The sequence below is a fragment of the Papilio polytes genome, unplaced genomic scaffold, assembly GCF_000836215.1.
Source record: "Papilio polytes unplaced genomic scaffold, Ppol_1.0 DF824047.1, whole genome shotgun sequence".
NCBI classification, from domain to species: Eukaryota; Metazoa; Arthropoda; class Insecta; order Lepidoptera; family Papilionidae; genus Papilio; species Papilio polytes.
The window spans coordinates 1,075,293-1,089,205 of NW_013525157.1; positions in this window are offsets into that span (position 1 = coordinate 1,075,293).

Genomic DNA, 13,913 nt, shown 5'->3' on the forward strand with positions numbered 1-13,913 from the left:
TTGATGGGACAGGCTTTAACCTTATAAAATCGAATGTAAAATAACATTACAAATACTTTTAGATAGGTGTCGTGCGCAAATCAATTTCCCACTAACAGTGAACTATAACTCAATAGAGTTGTTCAGAGGAACGTGCCAGAAAGCCAAAGAGAGTGCATCCATCGTTCCACAACCGTGTCTACTTTCGCGCCTGACAATATATTATATTGAGTGCTGCGAAAATTGCAACCGCGCTTCCAACTTTCACAATTTACACGCGCCCGCCGTCGCCGCCTGCATATGCCGCCGCATCGACTACGTACCAACTAAGAATTAAATACATAAATATAAAACCATTTCTATTCAACGCTCAGGGTACAGACTGCACATAACGTTTTGCCTGATATTATCTCGGATATAGATTAAAACTTGAGTGTTTTCAAGAAATTCATGTGCATGTAGTCTATGACGTTCTTTTTTTATTGATTTGTTATTAGAAAAATTGTTATCGTCAACACCAAAAAACAACCATTTTTCTCTAGTAAATTTCTAATATTTTGTGTAATGTACAATTTGTAAGTTTGTGATAATAATTGATTGTAAATATGTATGAGCATGTAACTAGCTATTACTAATTACTTTTTCCGCATGATAAAAAAATAGCCTATGTTACTCACAGATAAATTACCTTACTATCGGCAAAAGAATTTTCAAAATCGGCCCAGTAGTTTTTGAGTTATTTCAACAAATATATAAAAATACAAATCTTTTCTCTGTATAATATTAGTATAGAACATCAAAGTAGCTTATGAAACTAAATAATTTCGAATAATGCAGCAATTGCTGGATAAAGCTAAACTCAAACAATAAGTATTCCGAGATCAGTCAGGACGCAATATGCAACGAGGAGAATGAAATATTGAGCATGACTGGCTTTTATATCGATTTATCCACGAAATTGGTCATAACTTTGACAATTTATCTATATTTATTAGTTTGAGACTTTTTACAAGCGAAAAATTGCAATACGTTTATACGTGAGTATAACAGATTTGACGTTGACTGTCTTACAGTAACCATCCATTAAAATTCGTAGATGTCGGCGTAGACGTCTACGTCTTCTACGCCGAAGTCTACGCCTAAGTATTAGTACATCGGTTTCACTGAGATATGTAATGAATATTTCGATTCAAATTTTTAGTTTCATCTATATACTGTAACATTGTCTGACTGCAAACATGAATAAACGCTATTAACATATACGAAAACAAATCCAATCTGCCAAACACGAAGTGGTAACAAGACACGGGAACTTTACAGGACTTGTCACGTATAAGCAAACTCCAGCTCGTATACTATTAAATGCAAACATATTTGAACATATATTAAGAACCTTATTACAACGAGACAAGATCTATATTTGAACTGTAAAGGTTTAAAATGAAATTGGTAAAAGACGAGACGCGGCATTCCGGTTTTACTATTTCCGTTCTGTACAGACAAGTATCACTTGCGCAACAACGGCAACCGATGCAGTTAAAGATATCGTCTCCTCCAATTCACTTATTTTGGCGTAAGTTTACCGTAACTTCAACCTGTATGTATATATATACCATACCATATATACCAACAACTTATGTAATATTTTTATTTGAATTACATTTTACTTAAAAAAATATTTTAGACATATTTACATCATTTCCTTAACAAGAGAGACATTGATAGATGTAAGTAGATTATTCAAAATTATATTTTCGTAATAGTCGGTATACCGTTTTTTTTTAAAGGATTTTTTTCTGTTCAAAGAAAATATCACAATAAAATCTAGAATCAATTTTGTGATTACCTTGTTTTATCACTAAACATTCGATTCCACTATCAAAAACTTGTTTACTAGACACAAAAAAAGTTTTAGTATTTGATTGCTATGCCATCTATATTTTACAATAAGTACTAAAAAGGGAAACAATATTTGACTATATTTATTTAGGCTGCCATCTACACGCTTGCTACGAAACCTGCTACACTGTTTAACTTGAAGCCTCCATAACTGACCTACTACTATATTTATACAATAGATGGCGCCCTCGTGCCATTTGCCATTCAAAAACTGCAGGCTTTGCAAAATGTTTGAATTATGTTTGATTTTTATAATCACAAAAATACGATTAAATCAGAAGTTTCTTTATAAAATACCTAAAGAAAAACCTACATTTCTCTATCTACTCCAATGTTACAAAGCTTGAATATGATTCAGATAAATTCTCGGTAGTATAATTATTTCTTTAGTACAATAAAACTTTTGAATTACGCTGTAATCAAAAGTTAAAAGTGCCGCCTTGAAGCTCAAATTTCATAACTTCGTTTATGAAAATGAAGCGCTCCCACACGTTACTGAAATATTCATTTTCAATATTATAATGCAGAGAAACATGTCTAAGTATTATATTGCTCACAAATAAAAATATGTATAATGATGTTAATTCTTAAAATTAGAAATCAACTCTACATAAAAGCGTTGCTTTATTTCCCGACAGGCTGGAGAAATATGGTTACCATATCTAGTAATATAGTATTCTTTGGTCTAAACTTGAAATGTTGATTGTCCTAGAACAACAAAGGGCTAAAATTAGTTGCTTGAGTAACAAAAAATAAAAAAATAGGTTTTCTATCATGATCTTTCTTACTACATATACTAAATAAAAGTTTGTTAAAGATTTCCTAAGCCTAAACGGCTGAATAGACCTGGATGAAATTTGGCATGGATATAGAGCAAAGTCTGGAAGATTATAAAGGCTACCTATTTTTCTTTTTTTTTAATTTCAAGCGGACGGAGTCGCAGGCGAATGCTATTTTTAAATAATTTGTTGCATGTGTTGTTCTTTACATATTTTAATACTTAGGTACCTTGTGGTAGAAATTAATTATCACTTCGAAACATAAATAGACTGCGGAAAACGAAACGAGTGGTAATAAGAAAAAAATGCACGGAGATTCAGAATTATAATGCAATAAAACGCTCGCAAATTTAATAATGCAATCATGAGTCGGATTTGCTGTCGGGACACAAATGCAGTGTGGAGTCCGTGATATTTTTAATATGAATGATTTATTTTATTGCGATACAATTTTAATCTTTTAAAAAATTGATACAAAGAAACATGGAAATACTGTTAAGTGATATTTATGCTAACAGAATTGAATAAATTCTATTATTACCAAATAGAAAATAAACATCAATTGATTATGGCGTTCTATTCTTTTTTTTTATAATACAAGGTGGCAAACGAGCAAGCGGCCACCTGAATCCACCAAAATGGTAAGCGACCGCTGCCCATAAACATTCGCAATTGCAGATGCGTTGCCTACCCTTAAATGACGTAGGAGGAGACGCACATAAAGAGAACATTTCCCCTTCCTATGCATCTCTTCCACCATCAAATCCACTTTTCCTTTCCATCCTTTCCTCTTAAGAAAAGAGTGGAAAGGGAAAGGGACTAAAATTAGGCCTCCGGCACCACACTCATCAGACGAAACGCGAAATTGCTTCTACTTCACACTGTTTTCTGTGTGGTCGTGGTATTACACCGGGCGAGCCGGCCCATTCGTGCGAAGATGTTAAAGCGGGCTCTACCACTGTTAGATTGTTTCTATTATTTCTTTTTAAGCTTATTAAACCAGCTATTACTGCTTCAATGTATTTTTGTAATATCTGAAACATTGAACAGCGTGGACAAGCTTTTACCGTAAACATAAAGACATTTTCATATATACAAATAAATTCATGTCTCCATACTCAATAAATCGAACAAAGAATACTTTATAAGTATAGGAAAATTAACAGAAAAGACAGTAATTGAACCTTTTGGAAAAAGTTGAGTCATTTAACAATAGAATAAAGAAATGTAGCGGTCGGTCGGTGCCGATGAGGCGGGACACTCGATGAGATCCTAACAAGTAAAGTTCACCGGGAAAAGTAGGTATTAAAATTCTAAATGCATTCGACCAAATGAACCAAGTTTTTACAGACCTTCGATTTCGAAACCCGTGGAGTGGTTTCTATCTAAATAAATTATAAAAAAGTATTTGTAATTGATTTTAAAATCTTACTAGTATTTACTGCCTTTAAAAAAGCACTTTGTTTGCCTTTGGGTTATATCTACAAACATATTTCGAAGTTTTAGCTACGAAAATCGATTTTTTTCTTATATGTAAGCCTTGAGTGTCAATAATAACTTCGATACATGTTATTTTTTTTAATTTGTTTTAAATAATTATGACGAAAGTGTGTTAAAAAATTACTGTTTGAATACTTTTCATTCAATTCGTATCCAATTTTGTTTCACCTTAATTAGATATTCCATGGAATCTTTGTTATCCAGAAAAGAAAATGGTCTTTCGAGGGAAGTTACGTCTACAAAACTTACTTCTGATTAAGTTTGTTTTTCACGATCAACTTTCTTTTTTTATAAATATCACAACACTGCGGACTGCATATATAAACATTAAATATAAATACATTGGAATGTCAAATATTGTTTAAAAGTATTTTTAATTTGATTAGCTCACCTTATTGACATGAAGTCTGAAATTGTAAGGTATCAGAGTGAGCTGCAGGCTTAACGCCTGTTCAACTTAATAACATCGTCGCTACAACGGGATGGCGCTGCAATTATAGCTACATCCGAAACGCTTTAGTGTTGTTCGTGGTACTACTTAACTTCATATCGACTTACATTTCAATTTGTCTATATATCTTAAAAACCTCAATTCAATCTTATTATCTAACTAATATTATGAATGCGAATAATAGATGAATGGATGGATGGATATTTGTTAGAGTTTGTAGCGTACACGGCTAAACGGATCTCGGGTTTGACGTAATTGTAGATAATAGTCTTGAAGAAGACATAGGCTACTTACTTTTTTAATTCTACATGGACGGATTCGCTGGCGAAATCTAGTATTAAGTACAAATATTAAATCACTGTAATACTCGTAGAATATTAAACTTCTAAATTAAAATATTGAAAGCTTAAGACTTCATTAGGTAAACTTATAAATCTAAATAACCATCATAGTTATTTTGGTCAAACTTTAAAAAATTGTTTGTTTTTACATTTTAATTGGATCTCGCAAACATTGTTCTAAATGCAGTAACGACCATGTCGCAATGCGAACATTTTCTATTGCATACTCTTTAATTAATTGCTGGTATTTATCGTATCGATACTTTAAAAAAGGACATCACTATCTGTCTTTAACTTATGTTCGCCAAGTGTTAATTTCACGACGCAGACTGACAAATTCGCTGGAGGCGCGCTCAGCGCCGGCTCACACGTTTTTAATGACTCAAAGAACTACCTCAGTAGCTAAGGTTCTTTTTTGCGTATACCTTTTCAAGTTGTTGAGAAATTTTGTTTCCAAATAGTGAAACTACGGTTAATCACGTTCTTTATTAAAACCACAGTTATTCCGTCTTCAATGCGAAAGGCATGTGCAAAATTGAACGACTAATTTTTAGAGTTGCTAAGTTGTAAGAGGCCAAAAAGTAATTATTTAGTAAGAAAATACATCTTAGCATTGTGTTTTTGGAGATACTAAGGGTTATCTAATAAATCCAGCCGTTAAATATATTTTTACCCTAAACATAAAATGAAGCCATTCAAATGTTAAACACCACTGTGATTATAAATTTAAATTTGTTTAAACGATTGTTCGAGTATTCTTATTGTTCAAGGAAAGTTTACTTTGAAACAATGGTAATAGAGTTGGTAATGGCTTTGCGATACACTTTAAGCCTCAACTGGATTTTAAATCGTAAAGTAGTTGCGTGTTCCGAAGCGGGGTTACTGAGGAAACTAAATAAGTAATCGCCGATAATAAATCAAAGTTAATGCATCTGTGCAACTTTATGTATGAACCACAGAGCCTTTACTGTGTTGTTACTAAAAGGTGAGCGTGTATTTGGTGATGCTTTAATAATAGTTATCTAACTAAGAATGTTTAAATGAATATAACTAAATAACTTCCTAAGATACTTATCTAGTACTAATGTTATAATGAGAAAATATTTGTATTTTTGTATGTATTGAAATAACTCAAAAACTACGGGGCCGATTTAAAAAATTCTTTCACCATTAGGAAAGTAAATTATCTATGAGTAACATAGACGACAATTTATAATTATTTTTTATTAGACGCGGGAGAAGTCGCAAGCAAAAGTTAGTCGTTTGATGCTGCGTAACATTTTAACTGACAAAGATTAAGTCACAGTTGTAATATTGAAACTTAATATACTAATTAAATTAACAAATATCTAATAACGCTTTTCTTCTTCGAATGTAAGATGCTTTTATTCTTAATAGAAGTTTATGGACTAGTCAGTTATCGCAGTAGATAGTTCTAAACTTTGTTACCCTCTTGATAACTACGGCTATGTAAATTTAAACTTGGCTGCAATGTTCCGTGGTAAGCAAATCTTGAAGTAATTACCTACGTTTAATTTTTAAATAGTGTGATATCTCAAAGTAAAAAGTTCGTGTTTGTTAGTTATTTAGACGAGGAAAAAGACGAAAACCTGATAACAAACGAATTTTAATTTTAAATATGTTGTTAACCTGTAAAAATACTATTCAAACTTCTATATTTATTTATGACTTTTTTAAATCCTCTCCTATATTCAAACTCGGCGAAATACCTATAGATGATTTAAAAGACTAATTATATCACATCGTCACTAGCTCCATATACGTCCCCACCGAGGGGCTCGGAGCCTACCCTAAGTAAGGGGGTGACTAGGCCATAGTCAACCACGCTGGCCCACTGCGGGTTAGTTGACTTCACACATATCTTTGAATTTCTTCTACGATGGGTGCAGGTTATTATATTACATATTTCTAGTACACTTAAATATATGACAGACTAGCTTTCGCCAGCGACTCCGCCTGCGTGGAATTAAGAACAAACAAAAGCAGGTAGCCCATGTGTTCTTCCAGAGTATCTTCTAAATTTATGCCAAATTTCATTCATTCAGCCGTTTAGGTTACAAACACAAACTCTAATAGACAACCATCAATCGAAACTTTCGCATCTATAATATTAGTAAAATAGCAAATACGGCTGTATTTAAATAACTGTATACACGTAGTACATTGAGATAGCGCAATCTTTGCTTAACTAAATTGAATTACAAGATGGATGAAAGCGAAATGGATGTTGATGTAAACAAGAAATGTTCCTACGTGTTCTCATGTTTTAATCATGCACTTTGATATACTGAGTCGGCAATAAATGTCTTAAAAAATACACAAGAATGCGTAGAGAATGGTTATTTGATTAGTTGGACGGGTAAATATATTTTTTTTTACTTTATGAGACCTAATCAAAAAAAGGTTTACAATTTTACAAGATTTTTCATGAATTAAAATAGAGTAAGTTTTAAACACATGATCAATGTTACGTAAACAAAAATACTTCCAATACACAAGCTAAATTTATTTAAAAAAAGAATTCTAATTACTCCAAAAAAAGATATCTAACGCAACAGCAGCAAAACAGTTATCTACTGGTATTAACATAGAACATACGAGTAATTAATTAGTTAAGTTTTATTAAACCAGATTTAAAATAAATTTGCGTTGACCATCAGACTAACAAACAACAACAATGATTTTCAATTTAGCCCGCGGCCCTCTCCGCGCGATAAAATAAATTAACAGTTTTACTTTGTTACCTACACTAATCGTTCAATAATGTTGTTATATAATATGCGATACAACGTTAATTAGCTAATTAGGAATTAACTAAAACAGTGGCACTACTATTCATTGTTAATTACTATATAGATTTTATTGTTTTTTCACATTTTTACAAATTGGAAAGCAAATAGAATATTTTCATTACGCATTTTATTGTAATCCAATAAGACGTGAAAGTTTGGTTCGAATGATGATTGTTAGAGTTTGTTGCCTAAACGACTGAATGGATCTCGCTGAAATTTGGCATAGACGTACAACATACCTGGAAGAACACATATAATACTTTGATCTTGGAAATAGTTACGGTTCCCGTGAGATGCATTAATTTAGTGTCTTCATGTTTACTCGATAGTTCTGTAACGGTTCAACATATCCTATTGGAATTTCGCACATATTTAAAACAAACTGTGGGGTAAATCATTGGATATTGGTCATTCGTGAAAAATGTCTGGTTCTCGAGGGATACGTAGTTTTTTGTTTTGATAGTTCGTACATTTAATTGTGCGCGGATTAAGTCACGGGCAACAGCTAGTGATTGAATAAATTTGTTCTAGGATTGCAAATACGAGGCATAGATTAACTAAATACGGTTACATAACAGCGTGGTTAAGCTGTTGAAACAGAGGGTGGTTCGGATTAATTTACTGTTTGATTAATACAAATAGACACACGGTGATTGATCAATCGTCAATAACGTTTCAATTATTTTATATCGCATATCGGTATACTATTGTTCTAATTTAAGTACTAAATTAATCAAAGTAATAAGAATAATACCATACCATAGTTTGTATTAAAGCAATTTACAATGTCTTTTAGTCCCTTTCAGGTTCCTCTCTTTTCTTAGGATGGATGGGAAAGTTGATTTGAAGGAGGAGGAGTCGCATAGGAAGGGAAAATATCGTCTTTATGTGCGTCTCTTCCTCCGTTGATTTAGGGCAGGCAACGCATCTGCAATTGCAGATGTCTATAGGCAGCGGTCGCTTCGCCGTTTAAGCAGATTTAGGTGGCCGCTCGTTCGTTTGCAATTGTAAAAAAAAAGAAATAATTAAACAGTTCTATAGTTTTTTCTTATGGAGTAGACAATATTTTGACTTACAAGTTAAATGTCAATAGTCATATTTTCTTGGATTATTTTATTACGTTATAATATCTTCATACTTTGTTTGCTAAAATTCCTTGTTGCTTTTGTAAAACTTAGGTACTTGTTCAAAATTAATAAAGTACTACCAACTATTTCAAAGGCACGCACTTGTACAGAAAGCTTACGCGCTTCTCCCTTTTACAAGTTTGTACTAAGATTCAATTTTATCCGTAATAAAATGATTCCCAAGAACTTTGTTAATTTACGCATTTCTGGAATTTCCTTATAAATTACTTTTCAAAGAGAAACAAACAATTATTTTATTATAATACATAAAAATATAGGGATAAAAAATTCATATAATCCCCGATTAATTTGATTTTGCCAGAAAACTTTCCTTTTACTCAATTAACAAAACTTTGTAATAAATTATTTTCAAAAATTATTATCATTGTCATTTGAATTTCCATTCCAATAAACATTGATTTATGTTAATTACGTACAGTTTATCTTCAATTTCATATTGTATAGAATGATTAAATACACTAACGAAATGAGTACGTTGTGGAAAGAGAGGCTGTCGGCTAAATTTATTGCCTGATTGAAGTTAACCGATTTACGTGCGCTGATTGATTAATAGCTAGAAACGTGCAGATTGTTTTATAGCCACCTGCTTCACTCATATATAAACAAAAACACTATTCTACTGTAATGAATAACATGTCTAAAATTTACCCAAAATAACAAGACGAGTCATCTCTTGCAGCAAATAGTACTTTGAAAAGATAAGGTGGAATGCTTGTAGATATACATCATAGAGTCAGTTGCATATTACGTAATTTTCCTTTGTGTTTCCCTTCTATCAGACGTAAATCCGAACAAGGGTTAGCAGTATAATCGTACCATTTGAACAATCAGTTCTGCCAAAGCATTGCTTTCAATTTAAGCCTTTATTCCAGCGGCTCTGTAACGAAAAATACATTCGACAATAACTAACTGGTGAAAACGCATGCAATGTTTCTTTTCTTTCCGCCACAAAACTGCATAAAAGGCCAATATTTTCCAATTAAAGCAACAAACGTACGTGTCCACGAATAAGTATGAAAGTCGTCGTAACATCCCGATGGCGATACGGATTGTTTAATGCTATAAACATTTAAACAACTGTTCAGAAATTAGTAAAACATTTCATGTTTAATTCTTTTCCATAAACAGGTTGGATACTTCAACCGATAGCCACTAGCTATTTTAAAAAGGCGAAATGAGTCTCTAATGTAAAATAATCATACTTCATACTAATATTATAAATGTGAATGTTAAGATGGATAGATGTTTGTTAGAGTTTGTAGCCTAAGCGGTGAACGGATATCGATGAAATTTTGCATATATATAGGATAGTCTGGAAGAATATATAGGCTACTCACTTTTTTTATTAATTCCAGCGGTCGTAATCGCAGGCGAAAGCTAGTTAATCATAAATCGATTCATTTACCTTTTTAATATACAAAAATGTGTATTTATTAGGTAAAAATCTTTACAGACAGTAATTATTGAAAACTTTTAATTATCGTCTAAGTAACGTACAACAAAAAGCACACACGAAACTTGAGTATTCTAAACTTAGTCGAAAATTGAAAACTTCTAAACTCGCAAACTAATAATGTAAAGCGAAGTTAGAACAAAAACTTCGTCTCTGGTTTTCTTTATTTCAGTTATACTGTTTATATTTTGTTGAATATTACTTATGAAATAACAAGGTGTTTCAATACAATTAAAAATATGTCACATGCATGATAAGTTATAAAATATACTACGAACTTAAACATTTATCCACGTAGTAAAGTAACGGCCGAATTTTGAAACGAATTTTATACACTTCGCTTCGTAAGCCCCGTTTACAATTTGATCAACGTTTAAGTTTTATTTGCATTTTAAGAATTGTTTTATCTTTTAAGACGCTATTACGTATTTAAGTTCAGTATTCGGCCATTAGTGTACACGTTTTTTTCAATTAGTCTAACTGGTGATTAAATATTAATTTTAACATTCTAGTAACTTAAAATTAATCACAACTACGTAAATAAACTTGGCATTTATTAAAAATTTAATTAATAAAATACGGTTTCAAAATTTGAATTAATTCCACAACAGCATTACGACTGCAACTCGTGTTGTACAATTTTCCGTTAAAAGATGTTAACTGCCACTCATTTTGGAGGTTTTCATGCGGCGAGGTAATTCAACTATTATTTATTGTCTCGCAATGTTAATATTCCAGTTCATTTGATTTATATTAAGCTCTTTAATTGGAGCAATTAAATACGTATATTATTAACCGATATTACTTTTTGTTTGTATTGAAAACTTTACAAAAACAATCCTTGTTACTAGTATATAATTAGTCTATCTTTTTAAGTGTACATTTAGTAATTCTTAACCGTTTTTAAATCAACATAAAACTTGTATAGAAGTGAAGCTAAGTTCGTTAAGAAAATCAAAAAGAACATTTAAATCCGAGACTGTCTGAGATCATGATACGATTTACTTATAATCATTACATTTTTTAGGAATTTCCGAACGACTAAAGGGCGAATGTTATTATCTTCTTATAATTTTAAGTACACAGCTTCAATGTAAAAACATTTTCTACGAAAACACCTCAGATAAAGAGCTTAAAGGATAACAAGCCTTTCTACGTATATTCTTTAAAAAAAGAAAACATTTAAAAGACTCACACCGTGAGTTCTACTACATAAAATGATATTACGAAGAGCGTTGCCAGGCGATGCAAATCGTAGGAAAATTCCTTTCATAAGTGTATAGAATAATTTACCAAAAACATTGGGACGATGTAAATTTTTATCAACTTATTGAATTCGTAATTCAGTATTTACTTGAAAAATTATAACACATTTTAAAATAAGGCTTTTAATGTTAAATCACTTCTACGTGTAAGATCTTAAAAGCTTATTGGTAACCAATAGATTGTCCAAATATAATTATTTTTATTATGATGGATGCATACAATTTTAAATAAAATACAATAAATTTAGTATTCTGTGACAATTCCCTTACAATGTATTTCATTAACCTTAGTCCTTTTTCCTTCCAATCAAAGGTTGATATCAATCAATAAGCATTTATCAACGTTGCAATTTATTTTCTCGTACCTTGCTAAAATCGTTGAAACGAGCATCGCTGGCGTCGCAGCCGCGTCTCGCGAGTCCCACAAGAGTTGACTTAATCATAAGAACGAGCCGCGAAAATCGCTCCGACTGAAACTAGCCCCCGGGGAGTTGCGCTATCGGCCTCCTTTTGCTTTCTTTGGCCCGAGCCGACTCAGTACTGCAAACTCGACGGATTACAACCGACTTACGCTCTTAAGGCCGTATGAAAAAGTTTTGCACGATAAAACGTTCTGGATTTTTTTTATTTAAAAATGTTGCTTTTAAGTCAAACAATCTTAATAATTTACTTCTTGATAACCGTTTCCTGTTTTGCTTTTAATTTTTTAAATGTATTTGAAGTCAAACTTGAGTTTCATTTTTTGCTTTTTATTTATGGTTATTTTTTCTATTTATATGTACAAACTTCAAGACACATAGACGAAAAATTTATGTTAATCAATTCACATCAAGAACACTGGTATTATAAAAGTATTCACCAAATTCTAAATCTTAAAACATACGGGAACAATTAAATGTAGCCTTAAGATAGTGAATAGACGACGCAGTGAACTTAGATAGTTAATACACCGTATCCAGAACTTATCTTTAAGATATAACTGATATTTACTGGAGAATACTATAAAGAAACAAGTGAAGATAAGTCATATAGTCAGTTGTATCCTCATTAAGCTTACATTGTGTTAATGAATTTCGTTCTGTCAAAACAACAACTAACATAATGTAATTTATTGATGTCAGTCATCATTAGGATCTTGTTACTCGCGACAGTAAACAAATAGGTGCACACTTAATAATTATAACAACACTTCCTAATGTCATAAACGCCAATCAAACATCAAACAAAATTATACCTTTCCACGTGATGTATAAAGCAGTTAATTGTGTGCAAGTATGTACAAAATTTGATACGGTAAAATAGGTGTCTAGAGGGCGTAAGGGTATTACGCTGGCTTATGGCACTGTATTAATTTTGAACCGTAGTAACTTTGGCGGTGACAGAACTAAGACACCGAAACATAATTCACTTTGTAAAGCAAATGAAACTAGCGCTTAATTTACTGGTATAATTTAGTAAATTCCTTAACACTCGAAATTGTTTACGACGCTGTAACGCCACCCGCACGCTGCGCTTTAAATCGTAGATCTGGTAGTGTTGTGATCTATGTCACTCTTTAATGATGCTATCAAATAAATTATATAATAGAATTAAATTCCTTAGAGACAAAACATTGACAGTGAATCCAAAAATGTTGCAAAAAATAAATTAAGAAAGCGTTTCTTACAAAATTAAAACAGATGTAAATATATGAGAATAAGTACAAGACAGAAATGAGTGCCTGTCGCCAACAAACTGTTATGCAGTTTGGCGACATTATTTGTAAAACATTTTTGGTTATGTAAATAAATATAATAAAAAAAAATATTAAGACAATCTTCATTTTTAAATGTATGACGTACAAAGGCACAAGGGTTTACTTCTATAACTTTCAACCTTTAACTACCTCACTTGTAGTAGTCGATGACCACCTAGGGCCTCCCTTAGGGCAGAATCAGATACAAAATCAATTAAATTCAAAGATAAGTTTGGTCACCAGCGTCTATTTCTTTGATTTTTTTTTCATCTTATCTTGATTCTCATTTCTTACTTTTATTAAAAGAAAGAGTAATTGTGACGAATTTTAACTAACAATGGTATTATTAGATTAGGAACCATATATTTACATCAAAATTCCAAAGTATTCTGTTGTGCAAAATATTCATGTTGTTATTAACAAAATTGTTATAAGTCAGCTTTTGTTATCGTTTTTAAAATGAAAACATTTCAATGTCTTTTCATCAAGCACAATAGATATAAGCGTTCAACAGCACGTGAAATTGAGATAAAAAAGGAAACAGAAAATC